Source organism: Haliotis asinina, chromosome 16 (assembly GCF_037392515.1).
Source record: "Haliotis asinina isolate JCU_RB_2024 chromosome 16, JCU_Hal_asi_v2, whole genome shotgun sequence".
Taxonomy (NCBI): Eukaryota; Metazoa; Mollusca; class Gastropoda; order Lepetellida; family Haliotidae; genus Haliotis; species Haliotis asinina.
In genome coordinates this window covers 16,897,501-16,920,451 of record NC_090295.1, presented here as the reverse complement: position 1 = coordinate 16,920,451, position 22,951 = coordinate 16,897,501, and the positions used below count along the sequence as shown (strand labels likewise).

At 38.0% G+C, this 22,951-nt stretch overlaps 2 protein-coding genes across 3 annotated transcripts in view; both read right to left on the bottom strand.

The window, feature by feature from the left end:
- The window catches only part of LOC137268878 (short-chain dehydrogenase/reductase 3-like), a 308,772-nt gene that overhangs the window by 140,775 nt on the left and 145,046 nt on the right, over nt 1-22,951 (bottom strand). The window lies entirely within an intron of this gene.
- The window catches only part of LOC137268873 (D-glucuronyl C5-epimerase-like), a 307,371-nt gene that overhangs the window by 175,416 nt on the left and 109,004 nt on the right, over nt 1-22,951 (bottom strand). For both annotated transcript variants that reach the window (XM_067803455.1, XM_067803456.1), the window contains exon 3: nt 5,060-5,147. The gene's annotated coding sequence lies outside the window, so the exon portion shown is untranslated. The remainder of the gene's footprint in view (nt 1-5,059; nt 5,148-22,951) is intronic.

Genomic DNA, 22,951 nt, shown 5'->3' with positions numbered 1-22,951 from the left:
ATCATACCCATGTTTGGAACTGAACCTGAACCTTTGCTTTAACCACTAAGCTACCATATCACTCAATCAGTCAATCTCAAACACTTTGGCCACAGATGATTCAAACCTGCAGAACCAATCCTGTGGAACAGTCTGTCTATTCCTATCAAAAAGGCTTCATCCTTAGAAGCATTCAAATCAAAACCTTCCTCTTCCCCAAAATCTACAACCTGTAACTGACAAATATCCTCATGGCCCTTTTGACGAAATGTCATATGTTCTTTATGAATTCTAGTGCCTCCTTTTACATGTCACACTATGAGTTTGCTGTGGATGGACTATGACACACACAAAATATCCATTCATTACTTTTATCATTTAATCGTAAGAAACTTTGAAGAATCAAACTGTTGAAAACAGTCCCCTGCCATTTTCCTACTGTTGGTTTGTCCATGTTGGTTTGTGAAGGGTGCAGCTTCATGAGTGACGAAGGTTTTACTTTCAGCAATATTCCAGCATTATCACTTCCGGGCATGTATCATGTGTGTTGAACGCTATAATTACTTGCACACGACATTGCTTTACATTTTGAACCCAAAGGCTGATAACAGATACTGCTGAGGCAGCCATTTTGAAAATTGGATTTGAACCTCTTCAACAAACTTGAAGGTCATCATCGGTGGGAAAGAGCATGTGAAGCATATTTGTCCAGTGGCTTCTGCATCATGATGTTGACAGACGCACTGGGACAATGAAGGAAGCATGTTGGATGCTGGAAAAATAAGCCAGGGCACACCCTTACTTGACTTTCAAGATTTATTCTGTAAATTTAACCTTATCGAACACTTAAAATACTGAGAATCCCCGACCATTTACATTGCACCGATTGGCTTGTGACTCTTAGCACTGACAGTGATTAACAAAACAAAAACATAACATCTCTTCAACTCTGTCATTACTTAGAATTACAAATTCCAGAGGTAACCTTGAAAGAAAAAAATCTATGTACCTTTTAAAGATTGACAAAAAATTGTTCACCACTGAAAGCAAAATTCCCAGACACAGAACCAAGTGTGAATGATTGTTTGCCCTTTGTCACTTGCATGTACACACTTGCAAAAAACTGGAATGTAAAGCTTTGTAAATAAACAAATAACACTAGAGAGGAGAGAGGTGGGACTTTTTTACATTTTTTTCATTGATGAGAGAGTAACACATTGATATTCTTTTTTTTATAAAAAAAACCCAACCATCAGGGAACAAACTGAACTCCACTTTACAAAGGACATTGCTTGTGTTCAATTTATGGAAGACAGTCTGCTTCATATCTCAACAGAATCTCGAATTTTATATTTTGGAGTTGAAAAAAAAGAACAGCTGACATGTGAATACATGACTTGAGACTGGATTTAAAGTGAAGCATTTTTTGTTCAGAAACATGACATACAGAAGGAACTCAAATTAAATTATAATACCCTGAGGACAAAACAGTGGTTGTTGACATGTTGATTGTATCAAAACTCTGCCAAAATGTTCAGTTGTTTTGTACAATGCGACACTGAATTAATAAAAAAAACACCACTCACATGAAATAGTAATAAATATGTAATTAGTTAAACATGGCCGTAAGTATAGCAAAATGTGCCCAAGACATTAGATGGAAGATTGGTGAGTAGATATCCACAGGCAGAATTTGCAGATGCAAGGGAGCCTGTCAGTGAACTTACACAGTTTTTAATTGTTTAAAACATCTGGCCATTTTAGGTCAGAATAGGTAATTAGAAACCTATAGCTTTTGGATGGTCAGGTGTTGGTTGCTTTGGGGTTTTTTTTGGGGGGGGGGGGGCACTTGTTAGATGCTGCCCTTAACAATATTCCAGCCATATGATACCAGGCTGTAAAAAATTGAGTCAAAACAAGACAATCCTGTGACAGATACCTGGAGAACAGATCTACACAACAGGGATAGACAAATATACACAAACAAAGACAGCAAACCGGACTACCTGAGTTGCCTGTTATAAACCTCCAGTGACATCAGTCTGCCTACGGGGCATTGTCCATTAAATCCCATGGATTTTCCACAGAATTTTCTCTCAGATTTTCTGAGGAATAGCTCAGGACTTTGAAATACTTCTTGTTTTGAAAACTTTGTATTGCTGTCACTGAATACGATCGTAAAATCTCACATTATAGAAAACTTCCAATACCTGGTTTAGAAGCTGCAGCCATTCACTTACTGGCTTGACAGTTTTATTCACTAGGCTACAAAGGATAACTGCAAAGAATGAAATGAACTACTTGTATTGTGGGCAGCACACATGAATAGGTAGCGTGTCCACAATATGTGCAATGCACAAGGTAAGGTGTTATTAAAATAATATCTACAAGATCTCTTTGATTTGTTCATAATTTTGGTCAAAACCTGTAAGTCAGTTTTGATCCTTTACATACAAAATGCATGGGTTGCAGAAAATCATTTCTAACAAGTATGGGTTGTAGACGATCAATTCTAACATGGATCTTCCATGGAATCTCTGGATTGTCTGATCCGGACATGACAGCAGGAACCTTGAATCCTTCTTAAGGAAAATACAAAGAAGCCATACAGGAGGTAAGACGCCCACTGCAAGTGTCACAGGGAATCCAGCATAATATTCTATGGCATAGCTGGCTCTGAGTGAGTGAGTGAGTGAGTGAGTGAGTGAGTGAGTGAGTGAGTGAGTGAGTGAGTGAGTGAGTGAGTGAGTGAGTGAGTGAGTGAGTGAGTATAGTTTCACACCACTTACAGCAATATTCCAGCAACATCATGGCAGGCGACCCTAGAAATGGTCTTCACACTTTTTACCAAACAAACCGACGTCTTCAGCATGACGAGCAAACATTATTAGACTACTACAACTAAAGAAAGAGAAGCGCAAGTCTCACAGACTCTGAAATACATTATTTTACCTCAGGCCCAGACCCTACTGTAACGCAAAAGCCCTAAAAAAATTTTTTTCACAAATCAGCTCAATGAGGCTCCTTTTAAGTTTTAATGCAGATGCTTGTTTCTACCCAAATTACATATTTTCAGAGACAAATCCTCCATCCAGTGTTGCATATATACATAAACATAGAATTAAAATCAATAAAATGTGAAATATTCATAACTGACTATGCTCCTAGAACTATTTATTATTCTTCCATTTATTTAATGCTAACACTAGAATATAAAGTAGGAAGGAGGGCACACTGAATAAACAGAATTTTTTTCCAAGTAGAATAAAACTTCCGCTACATTATATAGTCAAATAATTACCTGGCAAATTTCAAAAGCCGAGTGAGGTTAATAGGTATACACCTGACATCACTTCCCAAACAAAGGGATCAAAATAATGTTTAAAAATACATTACTCCTCACAAGATGTGGAAACACAACTCTACTCCAAACCCACACATACTACAAAACCCCAGATCAAACACATTTGATTACTGCAAGTTTCATAGACCATGATAAAAAGAATTTCATTGCTTTTGTTAGAACAAGTGACATTAGTTCAACAAACGAGGCCATCGCAGTTCACTGGAAGAGCTTAATAATATATTCCTATTGGTCGATAACATCAAACTATACAGTAAGTGCAACATGAAATTCCGCTACACAGTCACAAATAATTTCATTGATTCATTTAAGTTGCATCTGGATTTATTCACGCATTGAACAATAGTTTTTGTACACACCTACTATCAAACGAACATGACTTGGCAGCTCGTGAATTGATTGCGACTGAATTATCCCTTTTTCGAGACAAAAGTTCAGTTAATCTGTACAGTGCCCTCAGTACAGTAATTGAAGTGATTAGGGATGGAGTTTTTCTTGTCACCAAAGTGCTTATTACAGATGTAATATTTGGTTGAAAAATGCCTTCCATTATTTAGGGCTGCCGTTATTTGTATGTGAGCGAGTTAGTTGGATTTTCTATATTAATAGCTTGTCACAATGTAGGTGGGTGAGTGAGGCAAAACGGAGTTCAACATCACACTTACAAATATTTTACTTATATGATGACATATACATGTGTGTCTATGTGTAACTGAATGTACCAGTCCAGACTTAAAGCTGGTTTCTCAGTGTAACTCACTGAGATACCATGCCGCAGATACCCAACTCTAAGCTGAACCAGTAAATGCCCAGTGCTAGGCAGGGACCATATTTTAACGTCTTTTGGTATGACATGGATGAGGACTGACCTGCGCCTTTCCATTCTCTTGGCAGTTACCTTAACCACTGCACCACAGAGGCAGTGTGGGAAGGTGGGTAAGGGGTTGTTTGAATGAATCAATGAGTGGTTTCACGGTTGAGCGAGCGAATATTATCCAAAAGTGTGGATATTTTGTTTCAATAGATCCACACAGAAACATATTTGATATAAAGTCTTGATATCAATGTATGAAATAGGCCCATCCAAGTTATTTAAGGTCTGTTTATCATCGATGGGTTCAAAGATGTGAGACATCATCCTCAAATATATCAGTTTGCAACACGAATAAAAAAAATATGCTTCATCTATTTTAGGTTAGCAATTAGTAACCAAATTAAAAAAAAATACATACAGTATGTCTTTGAGACATCATCCAGAAAAATACTTATGTCCATTTTGAAAATTAGGCATTATCGTCATGTTCGCATTTGATGATCTTCATAATAGCATTTTCCAATAAATTATTAGTTGGAACTAATCCCCCCACATACTTGCCTGCATTATGAAAAGATGTTTAATAATTTATGTTTGCAATTACTAACCAAATTAATGCATATAAAAATTAATTATTATTTGGGTCATCATCCCCCAAAATACTGGTCCCTATCATGAAAAGATGATTAATCTTTTATGTTTGCAATTACTAATCCAATTAAGGCATGTAAAAATTATTTGTTATTTTGGACGCCATCCTTAAAAACACTTTATTTCAGTATTTTCATGTTTTCAACTAATAATCATAATAATAAAAGCATACATAAAACATCATAACTAAGAGACATGTACACTCAGGTAAGATAACACCTGTTAAACAACCTGGTCAAATGAACACTTACCCAAATGTCAAATGTCAAAATGGACAACTCGAATCTTGTGATCAATACGCCATGCAGTGTATCTGTTTCAATTCCCCATTGCTCCACTCTGAAAAAAACCCCAGAAAGATCACACATCAACAAGCTGATACAGAGATTGAGTAAACGCCTGACAAACAAAACGGAACTGATGTCGACGTCTTACATCACAGTAGCTGTTTATTGATTAAGATAAAGCAGTGATATTTCAAACCAATAAAGAAAGATGCTTTCAACAACATGTTCAAATCCTTTAATGCATTTCCTGAAATCTTATCACTTCCATATAATGTAAAGTTGATATGTTGTTAGGGAAGTAGTTTTTCTCATTTTAATGATAACTGCTGCAGTGAAAATCTCCCAGTCCTACACATAATATGGCTGCATGCAAACAAAACAAAATCATCAGCTTTTTCCAGTGCAACCATCATAAATATCACTATTAAAACAACATGAACCAAAATGTCAACTTTGTCATTTTTTTTGGCATGTTATCTGTTTTTGAATCATATTTTGTATTTCTTATAATGCACCAAGGTATATGGTTAGGGGAGTTCAAATGGGGGTTAATGTTTTCTTTCACTAACATTCCATGATTTTTACTGTAACAAAGCTTTTCTATGCTGGATAACTTGTGCCCAATCATTTTTTTAATGAATAAAATATGTTTAAAAGAAAAAAGATAAATGATCTGTTACAAGGTAATTTGTTGCAAGCTGACAGATACACATAAACCCCAGTGAATTGGCAGATATACATAACGGTTGCTGAGTGACCTAATGGAAGTACCAGGGAACCTTGTGAATCTTTTTGCTGTTGGTAGTCTTACACCACAATTAGGAAAATAGAAATCATCCAAAACTGTGAGATAATGCTTGTGTGTGATCAAATGTTACCTCTAAGGGGATATCATTTTGACAGTAGATCTTGTAAATGCACTTGCTATGATGTCATAAACTTTATGATGTCACAATGCTATACCATCACTGTGCTGCATGTCTAATGCTACCACTGTAACCCCTTTATGGATCCAGCAATGACTGTACCCATGTGGGGAATCAAACCCAGGCCATCAGCATCATGATGTCCCTTTTTCATTGAAAACTAATGAAGAGTGATCTAGATGATAATAGTGAGTGAGTGAGTCTAGTTTTACACCGCACTCAGCAATATTCCAGCTATATGGCGGTGGTCTGTAAATAATCGAGTCTGGAACAGACAATCCAGTGATCAATAACATGACCATCGATCTGCACAATTGGGAACTGATGATATGTGCCTGACCACCCGATCCCATTAGTCACCTCTTTCGACAAGCATAGTCGCCTTTTATGGCAAGCATGTGTTGCTGAAGGGCTATTCTATCCTGGGACTTTCTGGGTTCTAGATGATAATAGAATCTCACCCTTGTTGATCAAAATAGAAATATCGGCAAGCCTCAGCTATTGGTAATGTTATCAACTCATGTTGATGTCAATCTCAAATGCCACATTGTATTAACAATCTCAGCTCCCTGGGGATCATGTAACTCTTGCAGTCACTAAGGCACTGAGACTGAGTTAATTTGGCTTTCCCACCTTTACAAGATACCCAGGTGTGTTGACTGGGACACATTGTCACAGCACTTTGTCCATGTCTACTGGATGTGATTGTCCCTGCAACTAGGTTCTTGCATGTATCACTTGGCCATATCTGGGCTCGATCCCTCACTTCAAGCTTGCTGGATCACTAGTGTGGTGTCTTACACACAGCTCCCCATCCCATCACAGTCACTTTCTCAGGTAGACAAGTCATATGTCACTAGACAAGACTGGAGCATGCACACACAGTGAATTCTCTCAACCTGTTAGAGGCCTACAAACTCCTCCATGTGGCAGACATGCAATGTCAGAAACGACAAATCTGAATTGTAAATTTCTTTCATGTCAAAGTTGTTATGACATATGTCATACGTGTAAGTGGCCTATTTCACTGATAACAAAATAACAAGGTCAAGGTCCCCGCTTGCCTCACTGTTCAATAATACATGATTTATTGAACCACCCACAGCTTGAATATTGTGGAAATGACAAAAGATCCCAATCTTCATAACCAACCAACCAACCGCCACCAACCAACCAATTCACCAACCAACCAAACAACCAACCAACCCACCCACCCACCCTTGAAATGTTAAAGTCCTTCTGTTATATGGGTGGATGATGGATGTGTGGCTGAACATCAGTGATGGATGATGGATGGGGTTGTGGAACATCAGTGATGGATGATGGATGTGTGGCTGAACATCAGTGATGGATGATGGATGGGATGGTGTAACATCAGTGATGGATGATGGATGTGTGGCTGAACATCAGTGATGGATGATGGATGGTATGGTGGAACATCAGTGATGGATGATGCATGTGTGGCTGAACATCAGTGATGGATGATGGATGGGATGGTGGAACATCAGTGATGGATGATGGATGTGGGGCTGAACATCAGTGATGGATGATGGATGGGGTAATGGAACATCAGTGGTAGATGATGGATGGGGTGATGGAACATCAGTGATGAATGATGGAATGGGTGGTGAAAGACTAACAACTGATAACAGACATAGGGAAAAAGAGAAGTAATAAAGAAAAAGAACATGCTGCCATATGTCAGGAAATATACAATTACAATTAACACTGGTAGAATTTGGTTCATGGATTAATTAATTTGTTTATTCACTGCCACACAACAGCCAAGATTCATGCTCAGAGTGGACTGCCAATCACTTGGTAGATGAAGAAACATTTGCCCGGAAGAGGTTCGTCCCTGGCAACATCACACCAAAAGATGCTACATATTCCCTTGTACTGGCATTGAGGACTGGTGTCAGTATACCGTGTTGTTGGGAGCATCAATGCTAAACCACAGCATGGAATTGCAGTGGTCTGGAGCGATAAAACAGGCAATCACCTAGTCCAGCACAAACACACACTTACACTTACACTGCTGTTTAGGTGCAATAATCTTCAAGGTGACATTAAACACTCATTACACCTCACCACAACGCGTGATGCAATCCATCATCTCGCTATAAGGAAATCTTATAAAATTTCTATTTTGGTGAGGAGAAAACTTATATGATGATAACGGTAATAGGGAGACTTCCTGTACCACCAGGGGCAGTACATGGAATTTACGAAGCCATCTTGTCTGCAGTATCTGCTCAGTTTCCTTCCTTCAAGGACATGAAAGCATTTAAGATAAAAGATGCTCACATAAACTTCAAATTTTTCCTGTTTTAATTTGTTGTTACTCTCAAGGCATGCAGAGATAAACTTACAATTATTTTACATTTGGAAGATATTGCATCACCACTAGTAGAAATAACTAGTAGAATTAATACTTTGGACGTGCATCAGTGCAGGAAACCAAAATATTTGATGGTAGACAGCAAATGGATTGCAAAGATGGTGGATAGCTGGGGAAGGTTGGTGTGGACAGCCTTTAGATGGGTTGTGGGGTAGCCAAGTGGTTACATCATTCAGTGTTCACGCTAATGATCCAGGTTCGATTCCCCATTAAGATACGTGTGAAGTCCATTTCTGGTGTCCCTCTGCCATGATATTGGTGGAATATTTTTAAAAGTGTGTAAAACTGAACTCATTCAGTTACTTCAGATGGAGGATGGCAGATGAAGGATGGTGGAAGGGATGATGACAATCAAGGACGAATGGAGTGGAGGATCGTGGTGGGAGGACAGCAGAAAGAAGACATTAGAAGGGGATAGTAAACGGTACTATTGAAGATGGAGGACAGCAGAAAGAAGACATTAGAAGGGGAAAGTAAATGGTACCGCTGAAGATGGAGGACAGCAGAAAGAAGACATTAGAAGGGGAAAGTAAATGGTATTGCTGAAGACGGAGGACAGCAGAAAGAAGACATTAGAAGGGGAAAGTAAACAGTATGATTGAAGATGGAGGACAGCAGAAAGAAGGCATTAGAAGGGGAAAGTAAACGGTACTACTGAAGATGGAGGACAGCAGAAAGAAGACATTAGAAGGGGAAAGTAAATGGTACTATTGAAGATGGAGGACAGCAGGGACCAAGACAGCAGAGAATACAAGGTGTATGGGAGATGGCCAAGGAGGATCTCAGATAGACACCAGCAGATGGCTATGTGTAATGAACAGGCAAGATCTTGGTGTGGTTAACCACACGCATAGCGATAATTGTATGGTTGGTTGGTTGGTTGGTTGGTTGGTTGGTTGGTTGGTTGCATTCAGAAATAATCCAGCTATATTGCATTCATCTGTAAATAACAAAGTTTGGACAAGACAATCTGGTGATTGATATCACAAGCATTGATCTACGTAGTTTGGACAAGATAACCTGTGTCAACTACGTCAGCGACCACCTAATATTTTTAGCTGCCTCTCACAACAAGCATGGGTTGCAGAAGATCAATTCTAATCTTTACATATGAAGAAAACATATGGAAACACGGTAAAGGAATAAATCTACTCAAACTGAATACTCCTATAAATCATCGTGAACATCTTACAGCTTGCCATCTAACCTGTTGACTTGGAAGACATCTGAACAGACACATGACTGTTTCTGGCAGACATCAATACAGATACACATACACTACCAAATGTTTCTGTGAACATTCCAGGATCTTTGTCATCTGACCACAAGCTATAATTATACATGTTGCAAGCATCATATCCTATATAAACACCCAAGTTATACTTCCTCCTGCAATGAACTACTTTCCTGACAACTTCAATACTGCCATCAGTTAATATGCCATTCCTAACTAACAGGAGATGTTTGACATTTTGCCTTACTCAGTGCAAGTCTTGTCATTAAAGTTCGGAGTGTCCTCATTTAGTATACTGTTTCACATAAACGGTAAAATGAGTTACGATGAAGGAAACGTTTTTCAAAAAGATAAATGTAACTTTCATCTGAATCTGCAAAACGTCAGAGAACCGAGAAGCCGCCATTTGTTGAAATACAAACTCTACGAGATGAGTGTAATTATTTAAGCCCGTAAACATGTCTTTATTGTCATTAGTTTGTTCTTTTTGTTAAATATTAATATTAAATATTACCTCACTAACTTTTTGTTTGTACATCATTTGTATTACAAAGCCACTGGAAAGGCCCTGCTGAGGCTGATGCTAACACAAACGGACATAAAGAAACGAGGATGAAGAATATGCTGACATCCATCCTCCATATCTCTGAGGAATACGGTCCGATAAAACTCCACTATACCTTGGACGCATCTATGGCTAAGCCCGAAAAATTTATCGCCATCCTTGGCTGGCTTTTTATCCAATCAAGTGTATGCGCTGGGAAGTTGAGCGAAACTATCACAACTCATTTTTGCTTTTAAACTATCTAACTGATTAAACTTGGCGACACAAACCATGCACTGGAGGCAGAAGGAGTTCTTGCATATATTTTTTAAATTTTTGGGGGGACCTGTCAATGTGTCTGTATGATTTCCCCAAAATCTGAGTTGAACTATGAACAAACCTACGCAGCTGCGACCACTATCTTTGTTGACACTGGCAAGTTCCGCTGCAACGGCAGCTTAACTGATTGGCTACTACGAGAATGCAGAGCCAGCAAAGGGTGGTAATAACATTTTCGGGCCGTAGATGCATCCAGGGTACAGTGTAGATTCAACAGAAGGTATACCCTGGAGACATCGAGGATGGCCGACATTACCCATCACTTGTTGTATGCCCTACAATACGATAATAATTGTTTCAGGTGAAAACTACAGTTTCATATCTAAAAAGAATCAGTGATATTTCAATACGATAACTGCAAATCTATTGAGCAAGTGATTGTGTAAGTGGTTGTGGGTTTCTACAATATTCCTGTAGTATCAAAGTGGGGGACACATATGGGTTCTCAAATCCCTGGTCTTTGGCGCCTGCTTTTAACCACTGGCTACACCAAAACCAAAGATACATTGTAGAGGTCTGTGAAATCATCCACTGCTGACTACAGTCTGTTTGCAGCGAAAACGTACCAATGAATTTCATTTTATTTCATCAACCTTTTTGTTTTAAGCAAAATTAATATTACAAATCCGCATAACTGTATCTTGCCAATTAAACATGTACAACTCAAAATTTCATTCAACTTAGGATAAAAGTCGTTTAACAAATGTCATAGTTTCAAATCGCTATTATTGGTTTGTATTACACGGTGTTATGCAGAGTGGTGGAATAGTGAAACAAATGCATGCATGGTATGTGATATGTGTTAACTTGGACCAATCCTAGCTGTTCTTGGTAAACTTACATGGCTAAAGCCACACAATATTCCCACATTCCATTCCTAAAATTCAAGTCTGGCCCAGACAATCCAGTGATTAACATCATGAGCATCATTTGGGATATAATGACGAGCATCACCACTGTCAGGATTCCTGACTGCTTGACTCCATTCGTCACCTGATCTGGCAAGCCTAAGTTGCTCATAATCAATTCTAATGCAGACTTTCTCAGGGCTGCAAGTGAGTAAACGCTGAAGCTGAAACTGAATATTCCCGAGGTTGACACAAGTTTCCTCTATGCTTGAATCTAATGGTTTTCAAGACATTAAGTCAAATCAATTTCCACTTATAAAAAGGTCCAGCACTTCCATCATCAAACAAGGAAGAAGTGCCTCCACTGTTGATATAAAACATCCACTTTTTTATGTAATTGTACAAAACTTTATTTTGTTGGGATAGATAAAAATCTGAAAAATATCAGAATGCTTTAAAAGCTCTCTATTCTTTTTCCTGCTGCCTGAAGATTGTGTTCTAAGCCATCACGCAAGAGTAAAACTATCTTTGCTTGTCTCTGGATGTCAAGGTTTCACAATTGGTTGCATCTCTTTTTTTCCCAAAACTAAACGTTTCACTTTATCTTTTCATTGGAGACAATTGCTTGAGCATTCAATCCTGGAAAAAGTAGTCAACAGTGGCATTGACTGATTAAAACAGGGGAATTGTCAACATCACTTCCTGAGTTTCCTGCTTAAAAACACACAAATGTACAAAATACATCACCGGTCCCTTGCAACTGTTACAGATGAAGGCTCCAACAGAAGTTTTTTATTCTGACCACAAAGGTGAGAAACAGTTGTGTTGACAATAGCATAGCTGTGATCAAGTAGGTTTTAAGTATTCCTGTTGCAAATGGCCATTTGTATGATTGAAGCGAGTGTTTTTTCAGTAAACATTGGTGCTGAGTCTTAAACAAGTACACAAGTTTGCAAATAGATATGTCAAGCAGAACTCGCAATAAACTTGGAAGATTTTCCAGTATTCTTTTAAGGACTGTTGTTTAATATAACGATTCTTGGACAAACATCCATCATTAAAAAAAAACAACCCTTCTTCAGTAATTACTTGCTGATTTGAATAAAGAAAAAATCAAAACAGCTACACAAAATCTTAGTGATGACATCTGTGTCTGTCCCTCCATATAAGACGTATTAAAGGGGCACTGATGCGGAGCAATTTCCGTGGACTGGTGTAAACTTTTGTTATTGTTTTTCTCCCGTGAGTACCCGGATGATATCCCAGAATTCGTGACTGGTTCGTGACCTCTGCTGCGCATTCCGTAAGAGCAATTGATAGTTTAATTATAGACAGATCAACTTAGGTGAAGTCATTTTTACTTCATTACAAATGTATGATGAAAACAAATGAAACACTTTGAAGGTTAATCATCTGCCAGTGGTAGAAATGGTAAAAAACTATTAGGACGGAAAAATAATGAAGCCAATGTACGTCTCTATATTAAACCCTAATTAGTTTGTCATATTTGTATGATTCTGAAAATTAATAAAAGAACACACGATCTGCTTATACTCATAGTAAATTTCTAACAACAGCAACATTTATACATTGTGTAGATTGCCAATGTGGATCCTATTTCACACACATACGCGATCTAGTGTGTGTTTTCTGTCATACAGATTCTGCTGAATGTTACAACAAATAAATTAAAACAAAATGCAAATAATGAATGTAAAACAGACTAATTTTATAGCAACAATGTCAGGCTACTACCTTGTTCAGGAATGTATCCATCAATATCCACGTAAAAGAAATCGTATTCCGTTCATCTGCAGCTGGTAAATAATCCTGCTCTATGTCGCGTGTCTTACAACTGTCTAGTTTGCGAAAAAGTAACACATCGTTTCACGTCTTTTGTTGGTGAAAACCAGATAAACCTCTCATTGGTCTCCCAAGATAGCACACCTGGCAAACTAATTGTATGATGTCCACTATTCTAAGTAATTTAGTTAACCAATAATGAGCAATCAATCAATCAACGCAAGGGTGGTTAATTCTTTGAAGAGGGGTTGTTGTTTTTGCATTCACTCTTTACTGCCTTTTGACAAATCCGCTAGAAGATAAAAGTAATTAATCAATCAGTGTGTTATCGGTTAATCCTTTGATCGATGTTTGTTTTTGTAACTCAGCTGATAAACCCTCTTGCATCACTTACATGCACATATTACATAACATACAAAACATTTGCCATTACAGACCTTAATTTATAATGTTGAGTATTTACTCCAGACAGGAGAAATGCCAAATCGGAACCTTTGTTGAGTAACCGAAGTGGTGTTACTACTAATTATACCTGTTATAAATTCATTAATTGACCATCCAGAGAATGATGACAAATAACACCATCAAACGCGAGTTACAGCAAGGAAGATGTAATCTCTGTGTCGCATGCAGCCTGAAAACACTTATGGGCCGAAAGTGTTTTGAGGATACCAGCAGAATTTCGTTACATAAGGAATACACACGGGCATTTGCTGTGTACTTGGGTAAATATGTGAAATAAGGGTTTTTTTACGTTAGAAAATTTTCGGATTTCTATACCAAAGGTAAAGTCATCGTTTTTTGTTTACGAATTCAAATAAATCAACTGTGTGTTTTTATTATCATAAATAATAAACCATTGTAGCTACGATAGCTACCAAAATTTACGTATGATATTTGCTATCACAGCTGAACCAACACTCAAAACTACCTATATATATAAAGCTTTGCAATCTTCCGTACTGAAACAAATGGATTGCTACGTGCCTGTAGACATCATATTTTCATGTAACATGATTAAATATCGAGGTTAAAAACACAGAAATAGGATCAAATTGGATCAGTAACTATACCATCCAAGCATGCGAAAAGAACTACACTGCTGGGATATTTTGTTACGATCAGACAAGGAATACCATGGATATTTTTAAATAATGGCATATGATGGGCATCCGGCCTCCTGACTGTTTAGGTGAAGAAATTCTGCTAATATGGACAGGAGCCCAGTTCCTTTGTCCGTCACGGTTGAAGGAGCGGGCGCTGACCAATTTGCGGTTTGGTTTCGTAATTCGACCGTTGGCGAGAAACATTATTCGCTCTGCATCAGTGCCCCTTTAAACAAAAAGATCTTGGGGCACCAATTGATATGGGAGATTTAGGAGAATTTAGGCCCATCAATATGTTCTAATATCTTCAAGGCAATTGTTAAACCTGTTATTCTGTTTTGACGTGAAGTCTGAGGAATTGACTTTGTTCTGCTTAGACATGTAGATGATTTCTCTCCTGAAAAATTACAAACAAATTCAGTAAATGTACATTGGGAGTTTCTCACAACTAGGCATGCAAGGTACAGCTTGGTTTGTACACTCAGCTATTCAGAGTAATTAAATCCACTGTCTGTTCAATGCTACAGATAGATCTTACAATCTCCAAAATACCATTTTGAAACATGCTTTTAAGGAATCAATGAGGATTGCCAAACAGAAACGTGAATGGTACTATAACCTCAGCTGCCCCTTAGATAAGATTAGCATCAATGAAAGTAATCTAACTTCGTCTGTTCTGAACTGAAATTTACAGACATGTAGAACTCCTCTGTTTAAGATAAACCAAATTCACTAAATTCAAGGAAAAAAACATACAGACAAATTTAATAAGAAATTAAATTTGAACCATACCTTGATCACTGCAAGATGAAAAACACCATGTCCAATTCACAAAGTTAAGACTGAGTGAGCACAGGTTATAGACTGAACTACAGTAGGTAGGGGAACAAGACTTTCTCTGTAGTCAGTGCTCAGTCCTTGAAAGTGAAGAGCACTATTTCATGTATTGCACTAAATACTAAGGTATTTATTGAAATCCCTTTCATGTCAAAATAATGAAATTCTTTCAGAAAAATTTAACCTCATTTTCGAAATAATCAAGTTCAGACAAATATGGAAGATTTCTTGATTGTCCTTGGCCATTATTATGTCTTGTTACTGTGATCTATTATATACCTTGCTTATGTAGCATCTAGCATTTAATTGTTATGATAAGATGATCTATGTGTATTTCTATATTAGTCTGTCGTACAGACCCAGAAGCAAATATAACTAAGAAAGCCCACGCATGTCTAGAAAATGTGGCAACTCTAGATTTCCACAGCTTCTGAAAATAAAGAAAGTTTCTGAGCACCTTTTCAACTTATTTTAGTTTCTTTCACTATGAACCTTTTCAGTACAATATGTTCATTTCAGAGACTAGTTGTTAGTCTATTTCTACATCCTTTTATGGTTATATTTGTAGTTTATAGAATATTGCCACTGTTCTGTAGTGGAATGCTATGCAATAAAATATCTTATCTTATCTTATCTTATCTCAGTTGTCATAATACAATGGACCTATGAGCAGGAGATGCTCAGGATACAAAATCCTTCAGGATTTTCTTTACGTTTCATAAAAGCAAGAATATGTTTCTGAAATATTTACATTTTTACTGATAGTTGAAAGAATGTCTTCCCAATCTAAGCCAACCCCCTCCTCTCTCCAATCACGCTGGGGAACTGCTTCAAATATTCATGAGACAACGACAGACTCTTCAGTATTCAGTGGAAGTAAGATAATCCTGTACTTGGGGGTCAAATTGCCTGGGGTAGGGGAAGAGAATCCCTTGCCGTAGGAAGATATGTCCCTTGCTGTGGAAATCTAACTGTTTTCAATGGAGTCAGATTGTAATTGGTTTCCTATGAGGAGACAGAGAAGGAGACGGGAACAATCACTAACACCTACTAACAAAACACAGGACACATTTAATTGGACAGGAGTAGATTGTTTAGTTTCGCACCACGAAATTCCGAAAGACGCCCTGAGTGAGACGACTGGATTCCACTTATTTTGATTTTCCACATAATGTTTGACAGATTTTCAGAATAAATAAAGAAAGTTTATTCATTGAGCTTCACGTTGGTGGGAATATAAATAGAAGCAACAAAAACCTTTACACACTCATGTGAAATAAACTTGTACGATTTTGCTGATATCATGAGTAAGTGTTTAAGAATCATCATAAAATTGTGAAGTGGCAAGGTGTTCGTGAAACAACCAAAACATTGTGCTCCACTTTCAGCTCCCATCATAAACACATGTCACGGCAAGTCAACTGTAAACCAGAAACAACATTTATTTATGGGAATTGTAACCAATGTCTTTTCTTAGTCCTACACATATGCATCCTGGACATTTTTGATAGATTCATTAAGGCTATGAAGGTTTTAACATGATCAAACATTTTTAATGCAAGATTTATAAGACACTATATCAACTGCTCCTATAAAAATGTGAGTTCATGCATACCCTAAAAGTTGTAGATGTTCTGAGCTGCAGGAATATTGTTTGGCATACAGGGAAAGTTGACAATAAGAAAATTGAAGTAAAAACACGAAGACTAAATCTTGTTCAATGTCTTTCATACACTACAATAGTACATGTAAATTAAATGTAGGTAATAATTTCTCAGAATCGAGAAACCATGACACCATTCACTATATACAGTCCATATACATGTGGCAGTTGAAGAGTTCTGAGCCTAACCATGCATATGATGCATGCTTCATCTCCTTGGTTTCAGGACTTGGTGATAAAATCTAATGATGCCAGACAAGCTGAATTCAGCAGTCTTCGAAAGACCACAGTCATTCATTGACAAAAAGGGTGTATATGCTAATTCCAGTTTGTGTTGATCCTGTTCCAAGGTTTGGCAGCACCATTGATCCTGTTCCAAGGTATGGCAGTACCAATGATCCTGTTCTAAGGTATTGCAGCATTATTGATCCTGTTCCAAGGTTTGGCAGCATCATTGATCCTCTTCCAAGGTATGGCAGCATCATTGATCCTGTTCCAAGGTTTGGCAGCACCAATGATCCTGTTCCAAGGTATGGCAGCATCATTGATCCTGTTCCAAGGTTTGGCAGCATCACTGATCCTGTTCCAAGGTTTAGCAGCACCAATGATCATGTTCAAAGGTAGGGCTGCATCATTGATCCTGTTCCAAGGTTTGGCAGCATCACTGATCCTGATCCAAGGTTTGGCAGCATCACTGATCCTGTTCCAAGGTTTGGCACCACCAATGATCATGTTCCAAGGTAGGGCTGCATAACTGATTTTGTTTCAAAATTTGTGAGCTCCATCAGACCTGTTTCAAGAGTTGGCAGTACCATACCCATGATTACGGGTTTTACTAAATTTTTACCATTCCGCATCAAGCTGACACATTTTGGTGTTACTGGAGAGCAGTTACAAGCAGCGTTAAACCAAAGCCATTCGCTTACCGCCCAAAACTCATTGTCAAAATCACTCTCTGTCATACAAATTATGAACCCGAAGACCATGGTACAGAACTCTATCAGTCAAGTTTGGAACTTCCAAACTTCAGAGGAAATTTCAAAGAAAGTACTTTTAACACCATCAAGTAGAATCCTCGTCTAACTGTACAATACACCAAGACAGCACAGTCCACTGTAATTGCCTCAATAATGTTTGTCTGGCAGGACCGTTTCTCTCCACCTTCAGATAAGTGGCCTCCATGGTGACAATGAGTCAAAATGGCTGCTATTCCCATCTGTTTCCTAAATGACTTCTGAAGAACCACCTGCTCCAGTAAGTTCAAATTGGCCACATTAAATTTCCTCAATGTTTTTAAAGTGCTACAAAGGAAACCCTGTTTCTGTCTGCAGATACTTGTCGATTCTGAACTGCGGAAACAATCAACGCCTCTCTGTCCTGTGCCCGCCATGGTTAAGCAAATTAGTTACATTACTTCCATCTCTTGCTAGGAAACACTTTGAACAAATGCCAGTTTCACCTACACATTTATTTTTTTCAACTGGCTGAATAAATCTTATCTCAAGTTCCCAATTCTTCTTTGACATTAATGCAATAAAGAGGAGTTTTTACATTGGCTGGATCCCAGGAAGGCACTGTTGTCTCAATTCTGTGACAAACATCTTGTATTGCAATCACTAGTTCTTGCATGCCTTTTGCAGAGCTAAAGCATCTGAAAGGTCATTGTTAAACTGGTTTCACAACAAGTCTTAAATATGGTCTCTAAATATTCACCTGCAAGTAGCAGTTTGATAAGGTAAATGAATGTTATTTTTTAAATGTCATCATTTGATAAAATGACTGTGTTATGTCAGGGGAATAACATTGTCATCATACTCATCAAGAGGAAATTCTTTCATCTGTCCATTAAATAGTTTCTCAGATAAAGATAGAAAATGGAGACAAACGGAATATTTAATTAATTACAGGTTTGTCTGCTGAACCATTATTCATCTTTTAAATCCATGTATCAGGTGCGGAAATGATGTGTTCATTTCTATCATTACCAACGTTTGAGGGATGTTCTTAAATCTCAATTCATTTGTAAGCAAAATTACTTCCGTCTTCTGACACATAATACATTTCCTGTTCATACTGGCCAGAATAGAAGTTCCATAATGAATTGGACAGTTTGTCAACTTGATGCAAAAACCGAGTTTAGTTTTCCTGTGTTTTTAGCAATAGTCCAGCAATGGGGGGACATCAGAAATGAGAAATTGCACCAAGGATGAGTGAACACCTTAAACACTAGGCCACCCCGCAACCCTGATCTGATTTGGAAATCGGCCAAACTACATATTGAATATGGAGCAAATACTATTAGCTGGACCACATTTAATATTGGAAATATTTTAGAGTGAGTGACTTGGTAGATCTATGCTGTGTGTAGCAACATTCCAAAAATTGCAGAGTTGGGGACACCAAAAATGGACTTCACACATTATATGCAGCAAATATCTTAAAGTCAGTTGTTGAATTATCTTGATCAATTATAAAAAAGGATCCCAGCAATTCTCCTTCACCTGCAACTAGTAATCTTGCCATATCGATATATTGAACCACAAAGGAAACATCACGTTTTGAAACCAAGTGCAAAATTTTGTTCTTACAAGGTGGTGTATTAATTATTATTTTACCATTTTGTTAACATGATTTTCAATCTAAATTGCACATTATTACCAACATCAGTGTGTTTTCTCATGAAAAACACACTGACCAAAGGCACATAAAAAGGCAAATATGAAAAAAAGATCTGTGAAAATCAAAATACACATACATATCATGACAACTCTACCAATGAGAGCGAGTCCCAAACTCACCTGGAATCATTGTGTCGACACTCTCGTTATAACACAACTCACAACAGATCAGTGAAACCAAACCTTGGTTGGACTGAAAGTTCTCCCAAATGCATGGAGGATCATATTCATGTTCATGTTTGGACAATCTACCGACTGCAGGAGCGGTATCAGGCCATCCACGACCATCCACACAGTGAGAAACCTTCAGTAACATCACGTTAAAACCAACAGATTGTGCTCAAACACATGTGCACGATTGCGTCACCACAGCGACGGAAACAGCATGCCAGACCATTGGGACTCCCAACAGACCCATTAGTGCCCGTACAGTACCTTACCGTTTGTGCAAAAAAAAACCCCTCTGCTGTCCCCACCACTTGTCAACACCCAATCTGATTGCAATGGGTAACTCAGTATCTCAGTTTGTGATAACTGTGTCTTCTTTTGATGGAAGCTGAAAATTAGTTTCAATGGCTGATGGCAGAGTGAGAGCATGAAGAAATCAGTATTGTTGAAAGAGACTTGTGGGGTGGTCATATCATCATTGTGTGGGGTGCAATTGGTCTGAACCAGAGAGTTGGTCATGTGGAATTTCAGAATCTCCAAAATAAATGACTTAACAGACGCTCACTATACTCTAAGTCAAAAGGACCCATGCTGAACTACATTTTGCATGTCATACAAATCACATTTCCCAGCAAGACAACTTGTGCCCACACTGCCAGAGCAAAACTGGACTTCCTAAGACAATATGGCATGGCAAACCCTACAGTGGCTTGCACTCAGTCTGGATTTAAGTCCAATAGGGCAACTGTGCCTTGACTCGATCAGGTAGTATGCAGATTATGAAACATAGTGCCTATGGCCTTCATCAACCAGTTTATTCATTCCACGTACGGTGTCTGAAATTCATGCTGGTTCTGTTCTAACTTGTAAAAATTCATGAGGACCACAAAATGATAGTTTGCAGTGCTGCTGGTGGGCCAGTGAATTTTATATTGACAGTAAATTAAATCTATGATTGTTACTTTGAACCAGTGAAGTACAGACAGGGTGTGACTGTCCCCTAACTGGTCATGTGGTCTTGTGGCAAATTTGGAAAGGTTGCTTCCCTGCATATACAGACAATGCAACGCCATTGATACCCATGGAGGCCACACACAATACTAATTTGAGGCATCCTATTGGTACCACTTTTAGTGATTTTGTTTCTTTGAACTCGAAGTATGATTCCCAAAAAGTTTTAAAAATAATTATCAGATGATTGTTCATTAGAGCAAGTTAAAGTGTGTGTGCATGGTTAAAGAAATCGCTACAGCATGGCATTTCATATGCAGTTCAATATATCATTTACTTATTTGGGACATATTGGATCTTTGGGAGTTTCAGGGCCTGTTAAACAATATTCCAGCAATATCATGGCAGGGGATACCAAAGATAGGATTCACACATTGTTGAACCAAACCAAGATATGGCGAGCAAATGCTTTCACCTTAGTGAAAACAAATCATGAAAGAACTCCTGTCACGTGACAGAAAAGAGCAGTGACCACTTAACCATATCAGGAGACATAAACTAAAACGTCCTCCTGGTACGTAAATAGCAAACATTGTGTTTTCTGGTCCCTCAAAAAAATTAAATATTTAGGTAAAACTAATGACCATTCTCTGTGCACTGGTGTTGTATTTCATCCTGGTCCACCTGAGCATATTTACACAATGCACCTCTCTCCAGCAATTTAACTCCCTGGGCACCTATTGGAATATCCTCTAACAAAACAGACACCCCAAAAAAGTTCCTTGAAACCAATTTCAAGCCTCAAAAGAAAAAAACAACACTTTGACTGACTTGTAGCAGAGATGCCTTGCGTCTACTAGTTTTTCAATTTCCGTTCTTGCAGAGCCAAATTAGTCTTGATTTCAATGGGTATCAATCTTGGTTATTTTGGGAAGAGCAAATACATTCCCTAATTCTTCAGCAAATGAAATAGGAAGTTAGCAGGTCACATTACACGTGCAGATCAAAACAATATTGTCATCATGGTGTAACAGCATCAGTGATGGGGCTCCTCATTATCCTTAAACAGATAATTATGGCCTTGATCCAACCACAAATTCAAAGTATTAGCTTCAGGGCCCACACTGGGCAATTCTTTTATCCTGAGATTCCTGGAGATCGGTAATGGTTCTCTGTACTTTCTTCCTATATAGTAGACCTTAGGACAGATTCAATCCAACTACAAAAACACCAAGAAACATAACTACTGCTAGTTTTTGCCAATAATCTTTGATAATGACTGTGATCCTTTACATAAGTCAAATATAACCTATGAAAGTTCTGTTTGCTCTTAGAAAAAGAAGACATTTGGAGTTTTAAAAAAAACAAACATTAATGAACGAGTTTTCATTTCAGATTGAAAAAATGTTGCTTTTTTTTGTCGTATTGAACACTAAAACACACGCAAAATGAGGCAGAATACCTTCATCTGAAACATCAGGCAGAATACCTTCATCTGAAACATCATTTCCATGAGTATGTTTTTAGGACATCAATCAATATTCCAGCAATAGCAAAAAAGGGGACACCAGAAATGGTCTACACATGCAATGGAAAACAAAGTGTGCATTAGACACAATGTTGGGAATCTTTATCATGAAAAGCAAATGCTGTGGCCACACTGCCTCTTGCCCAAGGATGTCAGAGGTTTGAAGACCTGACCTGACAGAAATTGGACTTGATTTCACGCCACTAACAACGATACTATCGAACTTAAGAAGCTTCTTTCCCAATCATATTGATCAGATAACAAACAACAAGATAGACACTGGTCCCTTTTGGGCCAAATGCAAATGAGAAAGCTGCAGAAAATGTTCATACAGAACAAACAAAATCTTTGTGGTCAAACGTTTCTGCTTGTTTGATATACTTAAGAATATCACAGGGTTGTGTAAATAATTGAGTCTTGACCAAACAATCTTGTGATGGACATCAAAAGCATCAGTCTACACAATTGGGATAGAAAGATATGAACTTGAACACCAAATAGCAACGCCTCTTACGATAAGTTCATGTTGCTGAAGATCTGTTTTAATGCAGGTCCGTTATTCTCGAAATATTCGTAGCCCTAAGAATTCTTAACTTTTATTGTAGCTAATGTGTCAAGAATGGGCTTAAGAAGTTCGTCGGGCTACAAACGTTTCGAGAATAGCTAGCCAGATGTTCACTGGATGATTAGATGCTGATTATCGGTTTTAACCCTGATCTTCATTGATTGGTTAGATTCTGAAGATCAGTGCTAAGCACAGACTTCATAGGATGGTCAGGTTACCGAAGATCAGTTTCAACCCAAATCTTCATGGGATGTTCAGACTGCTG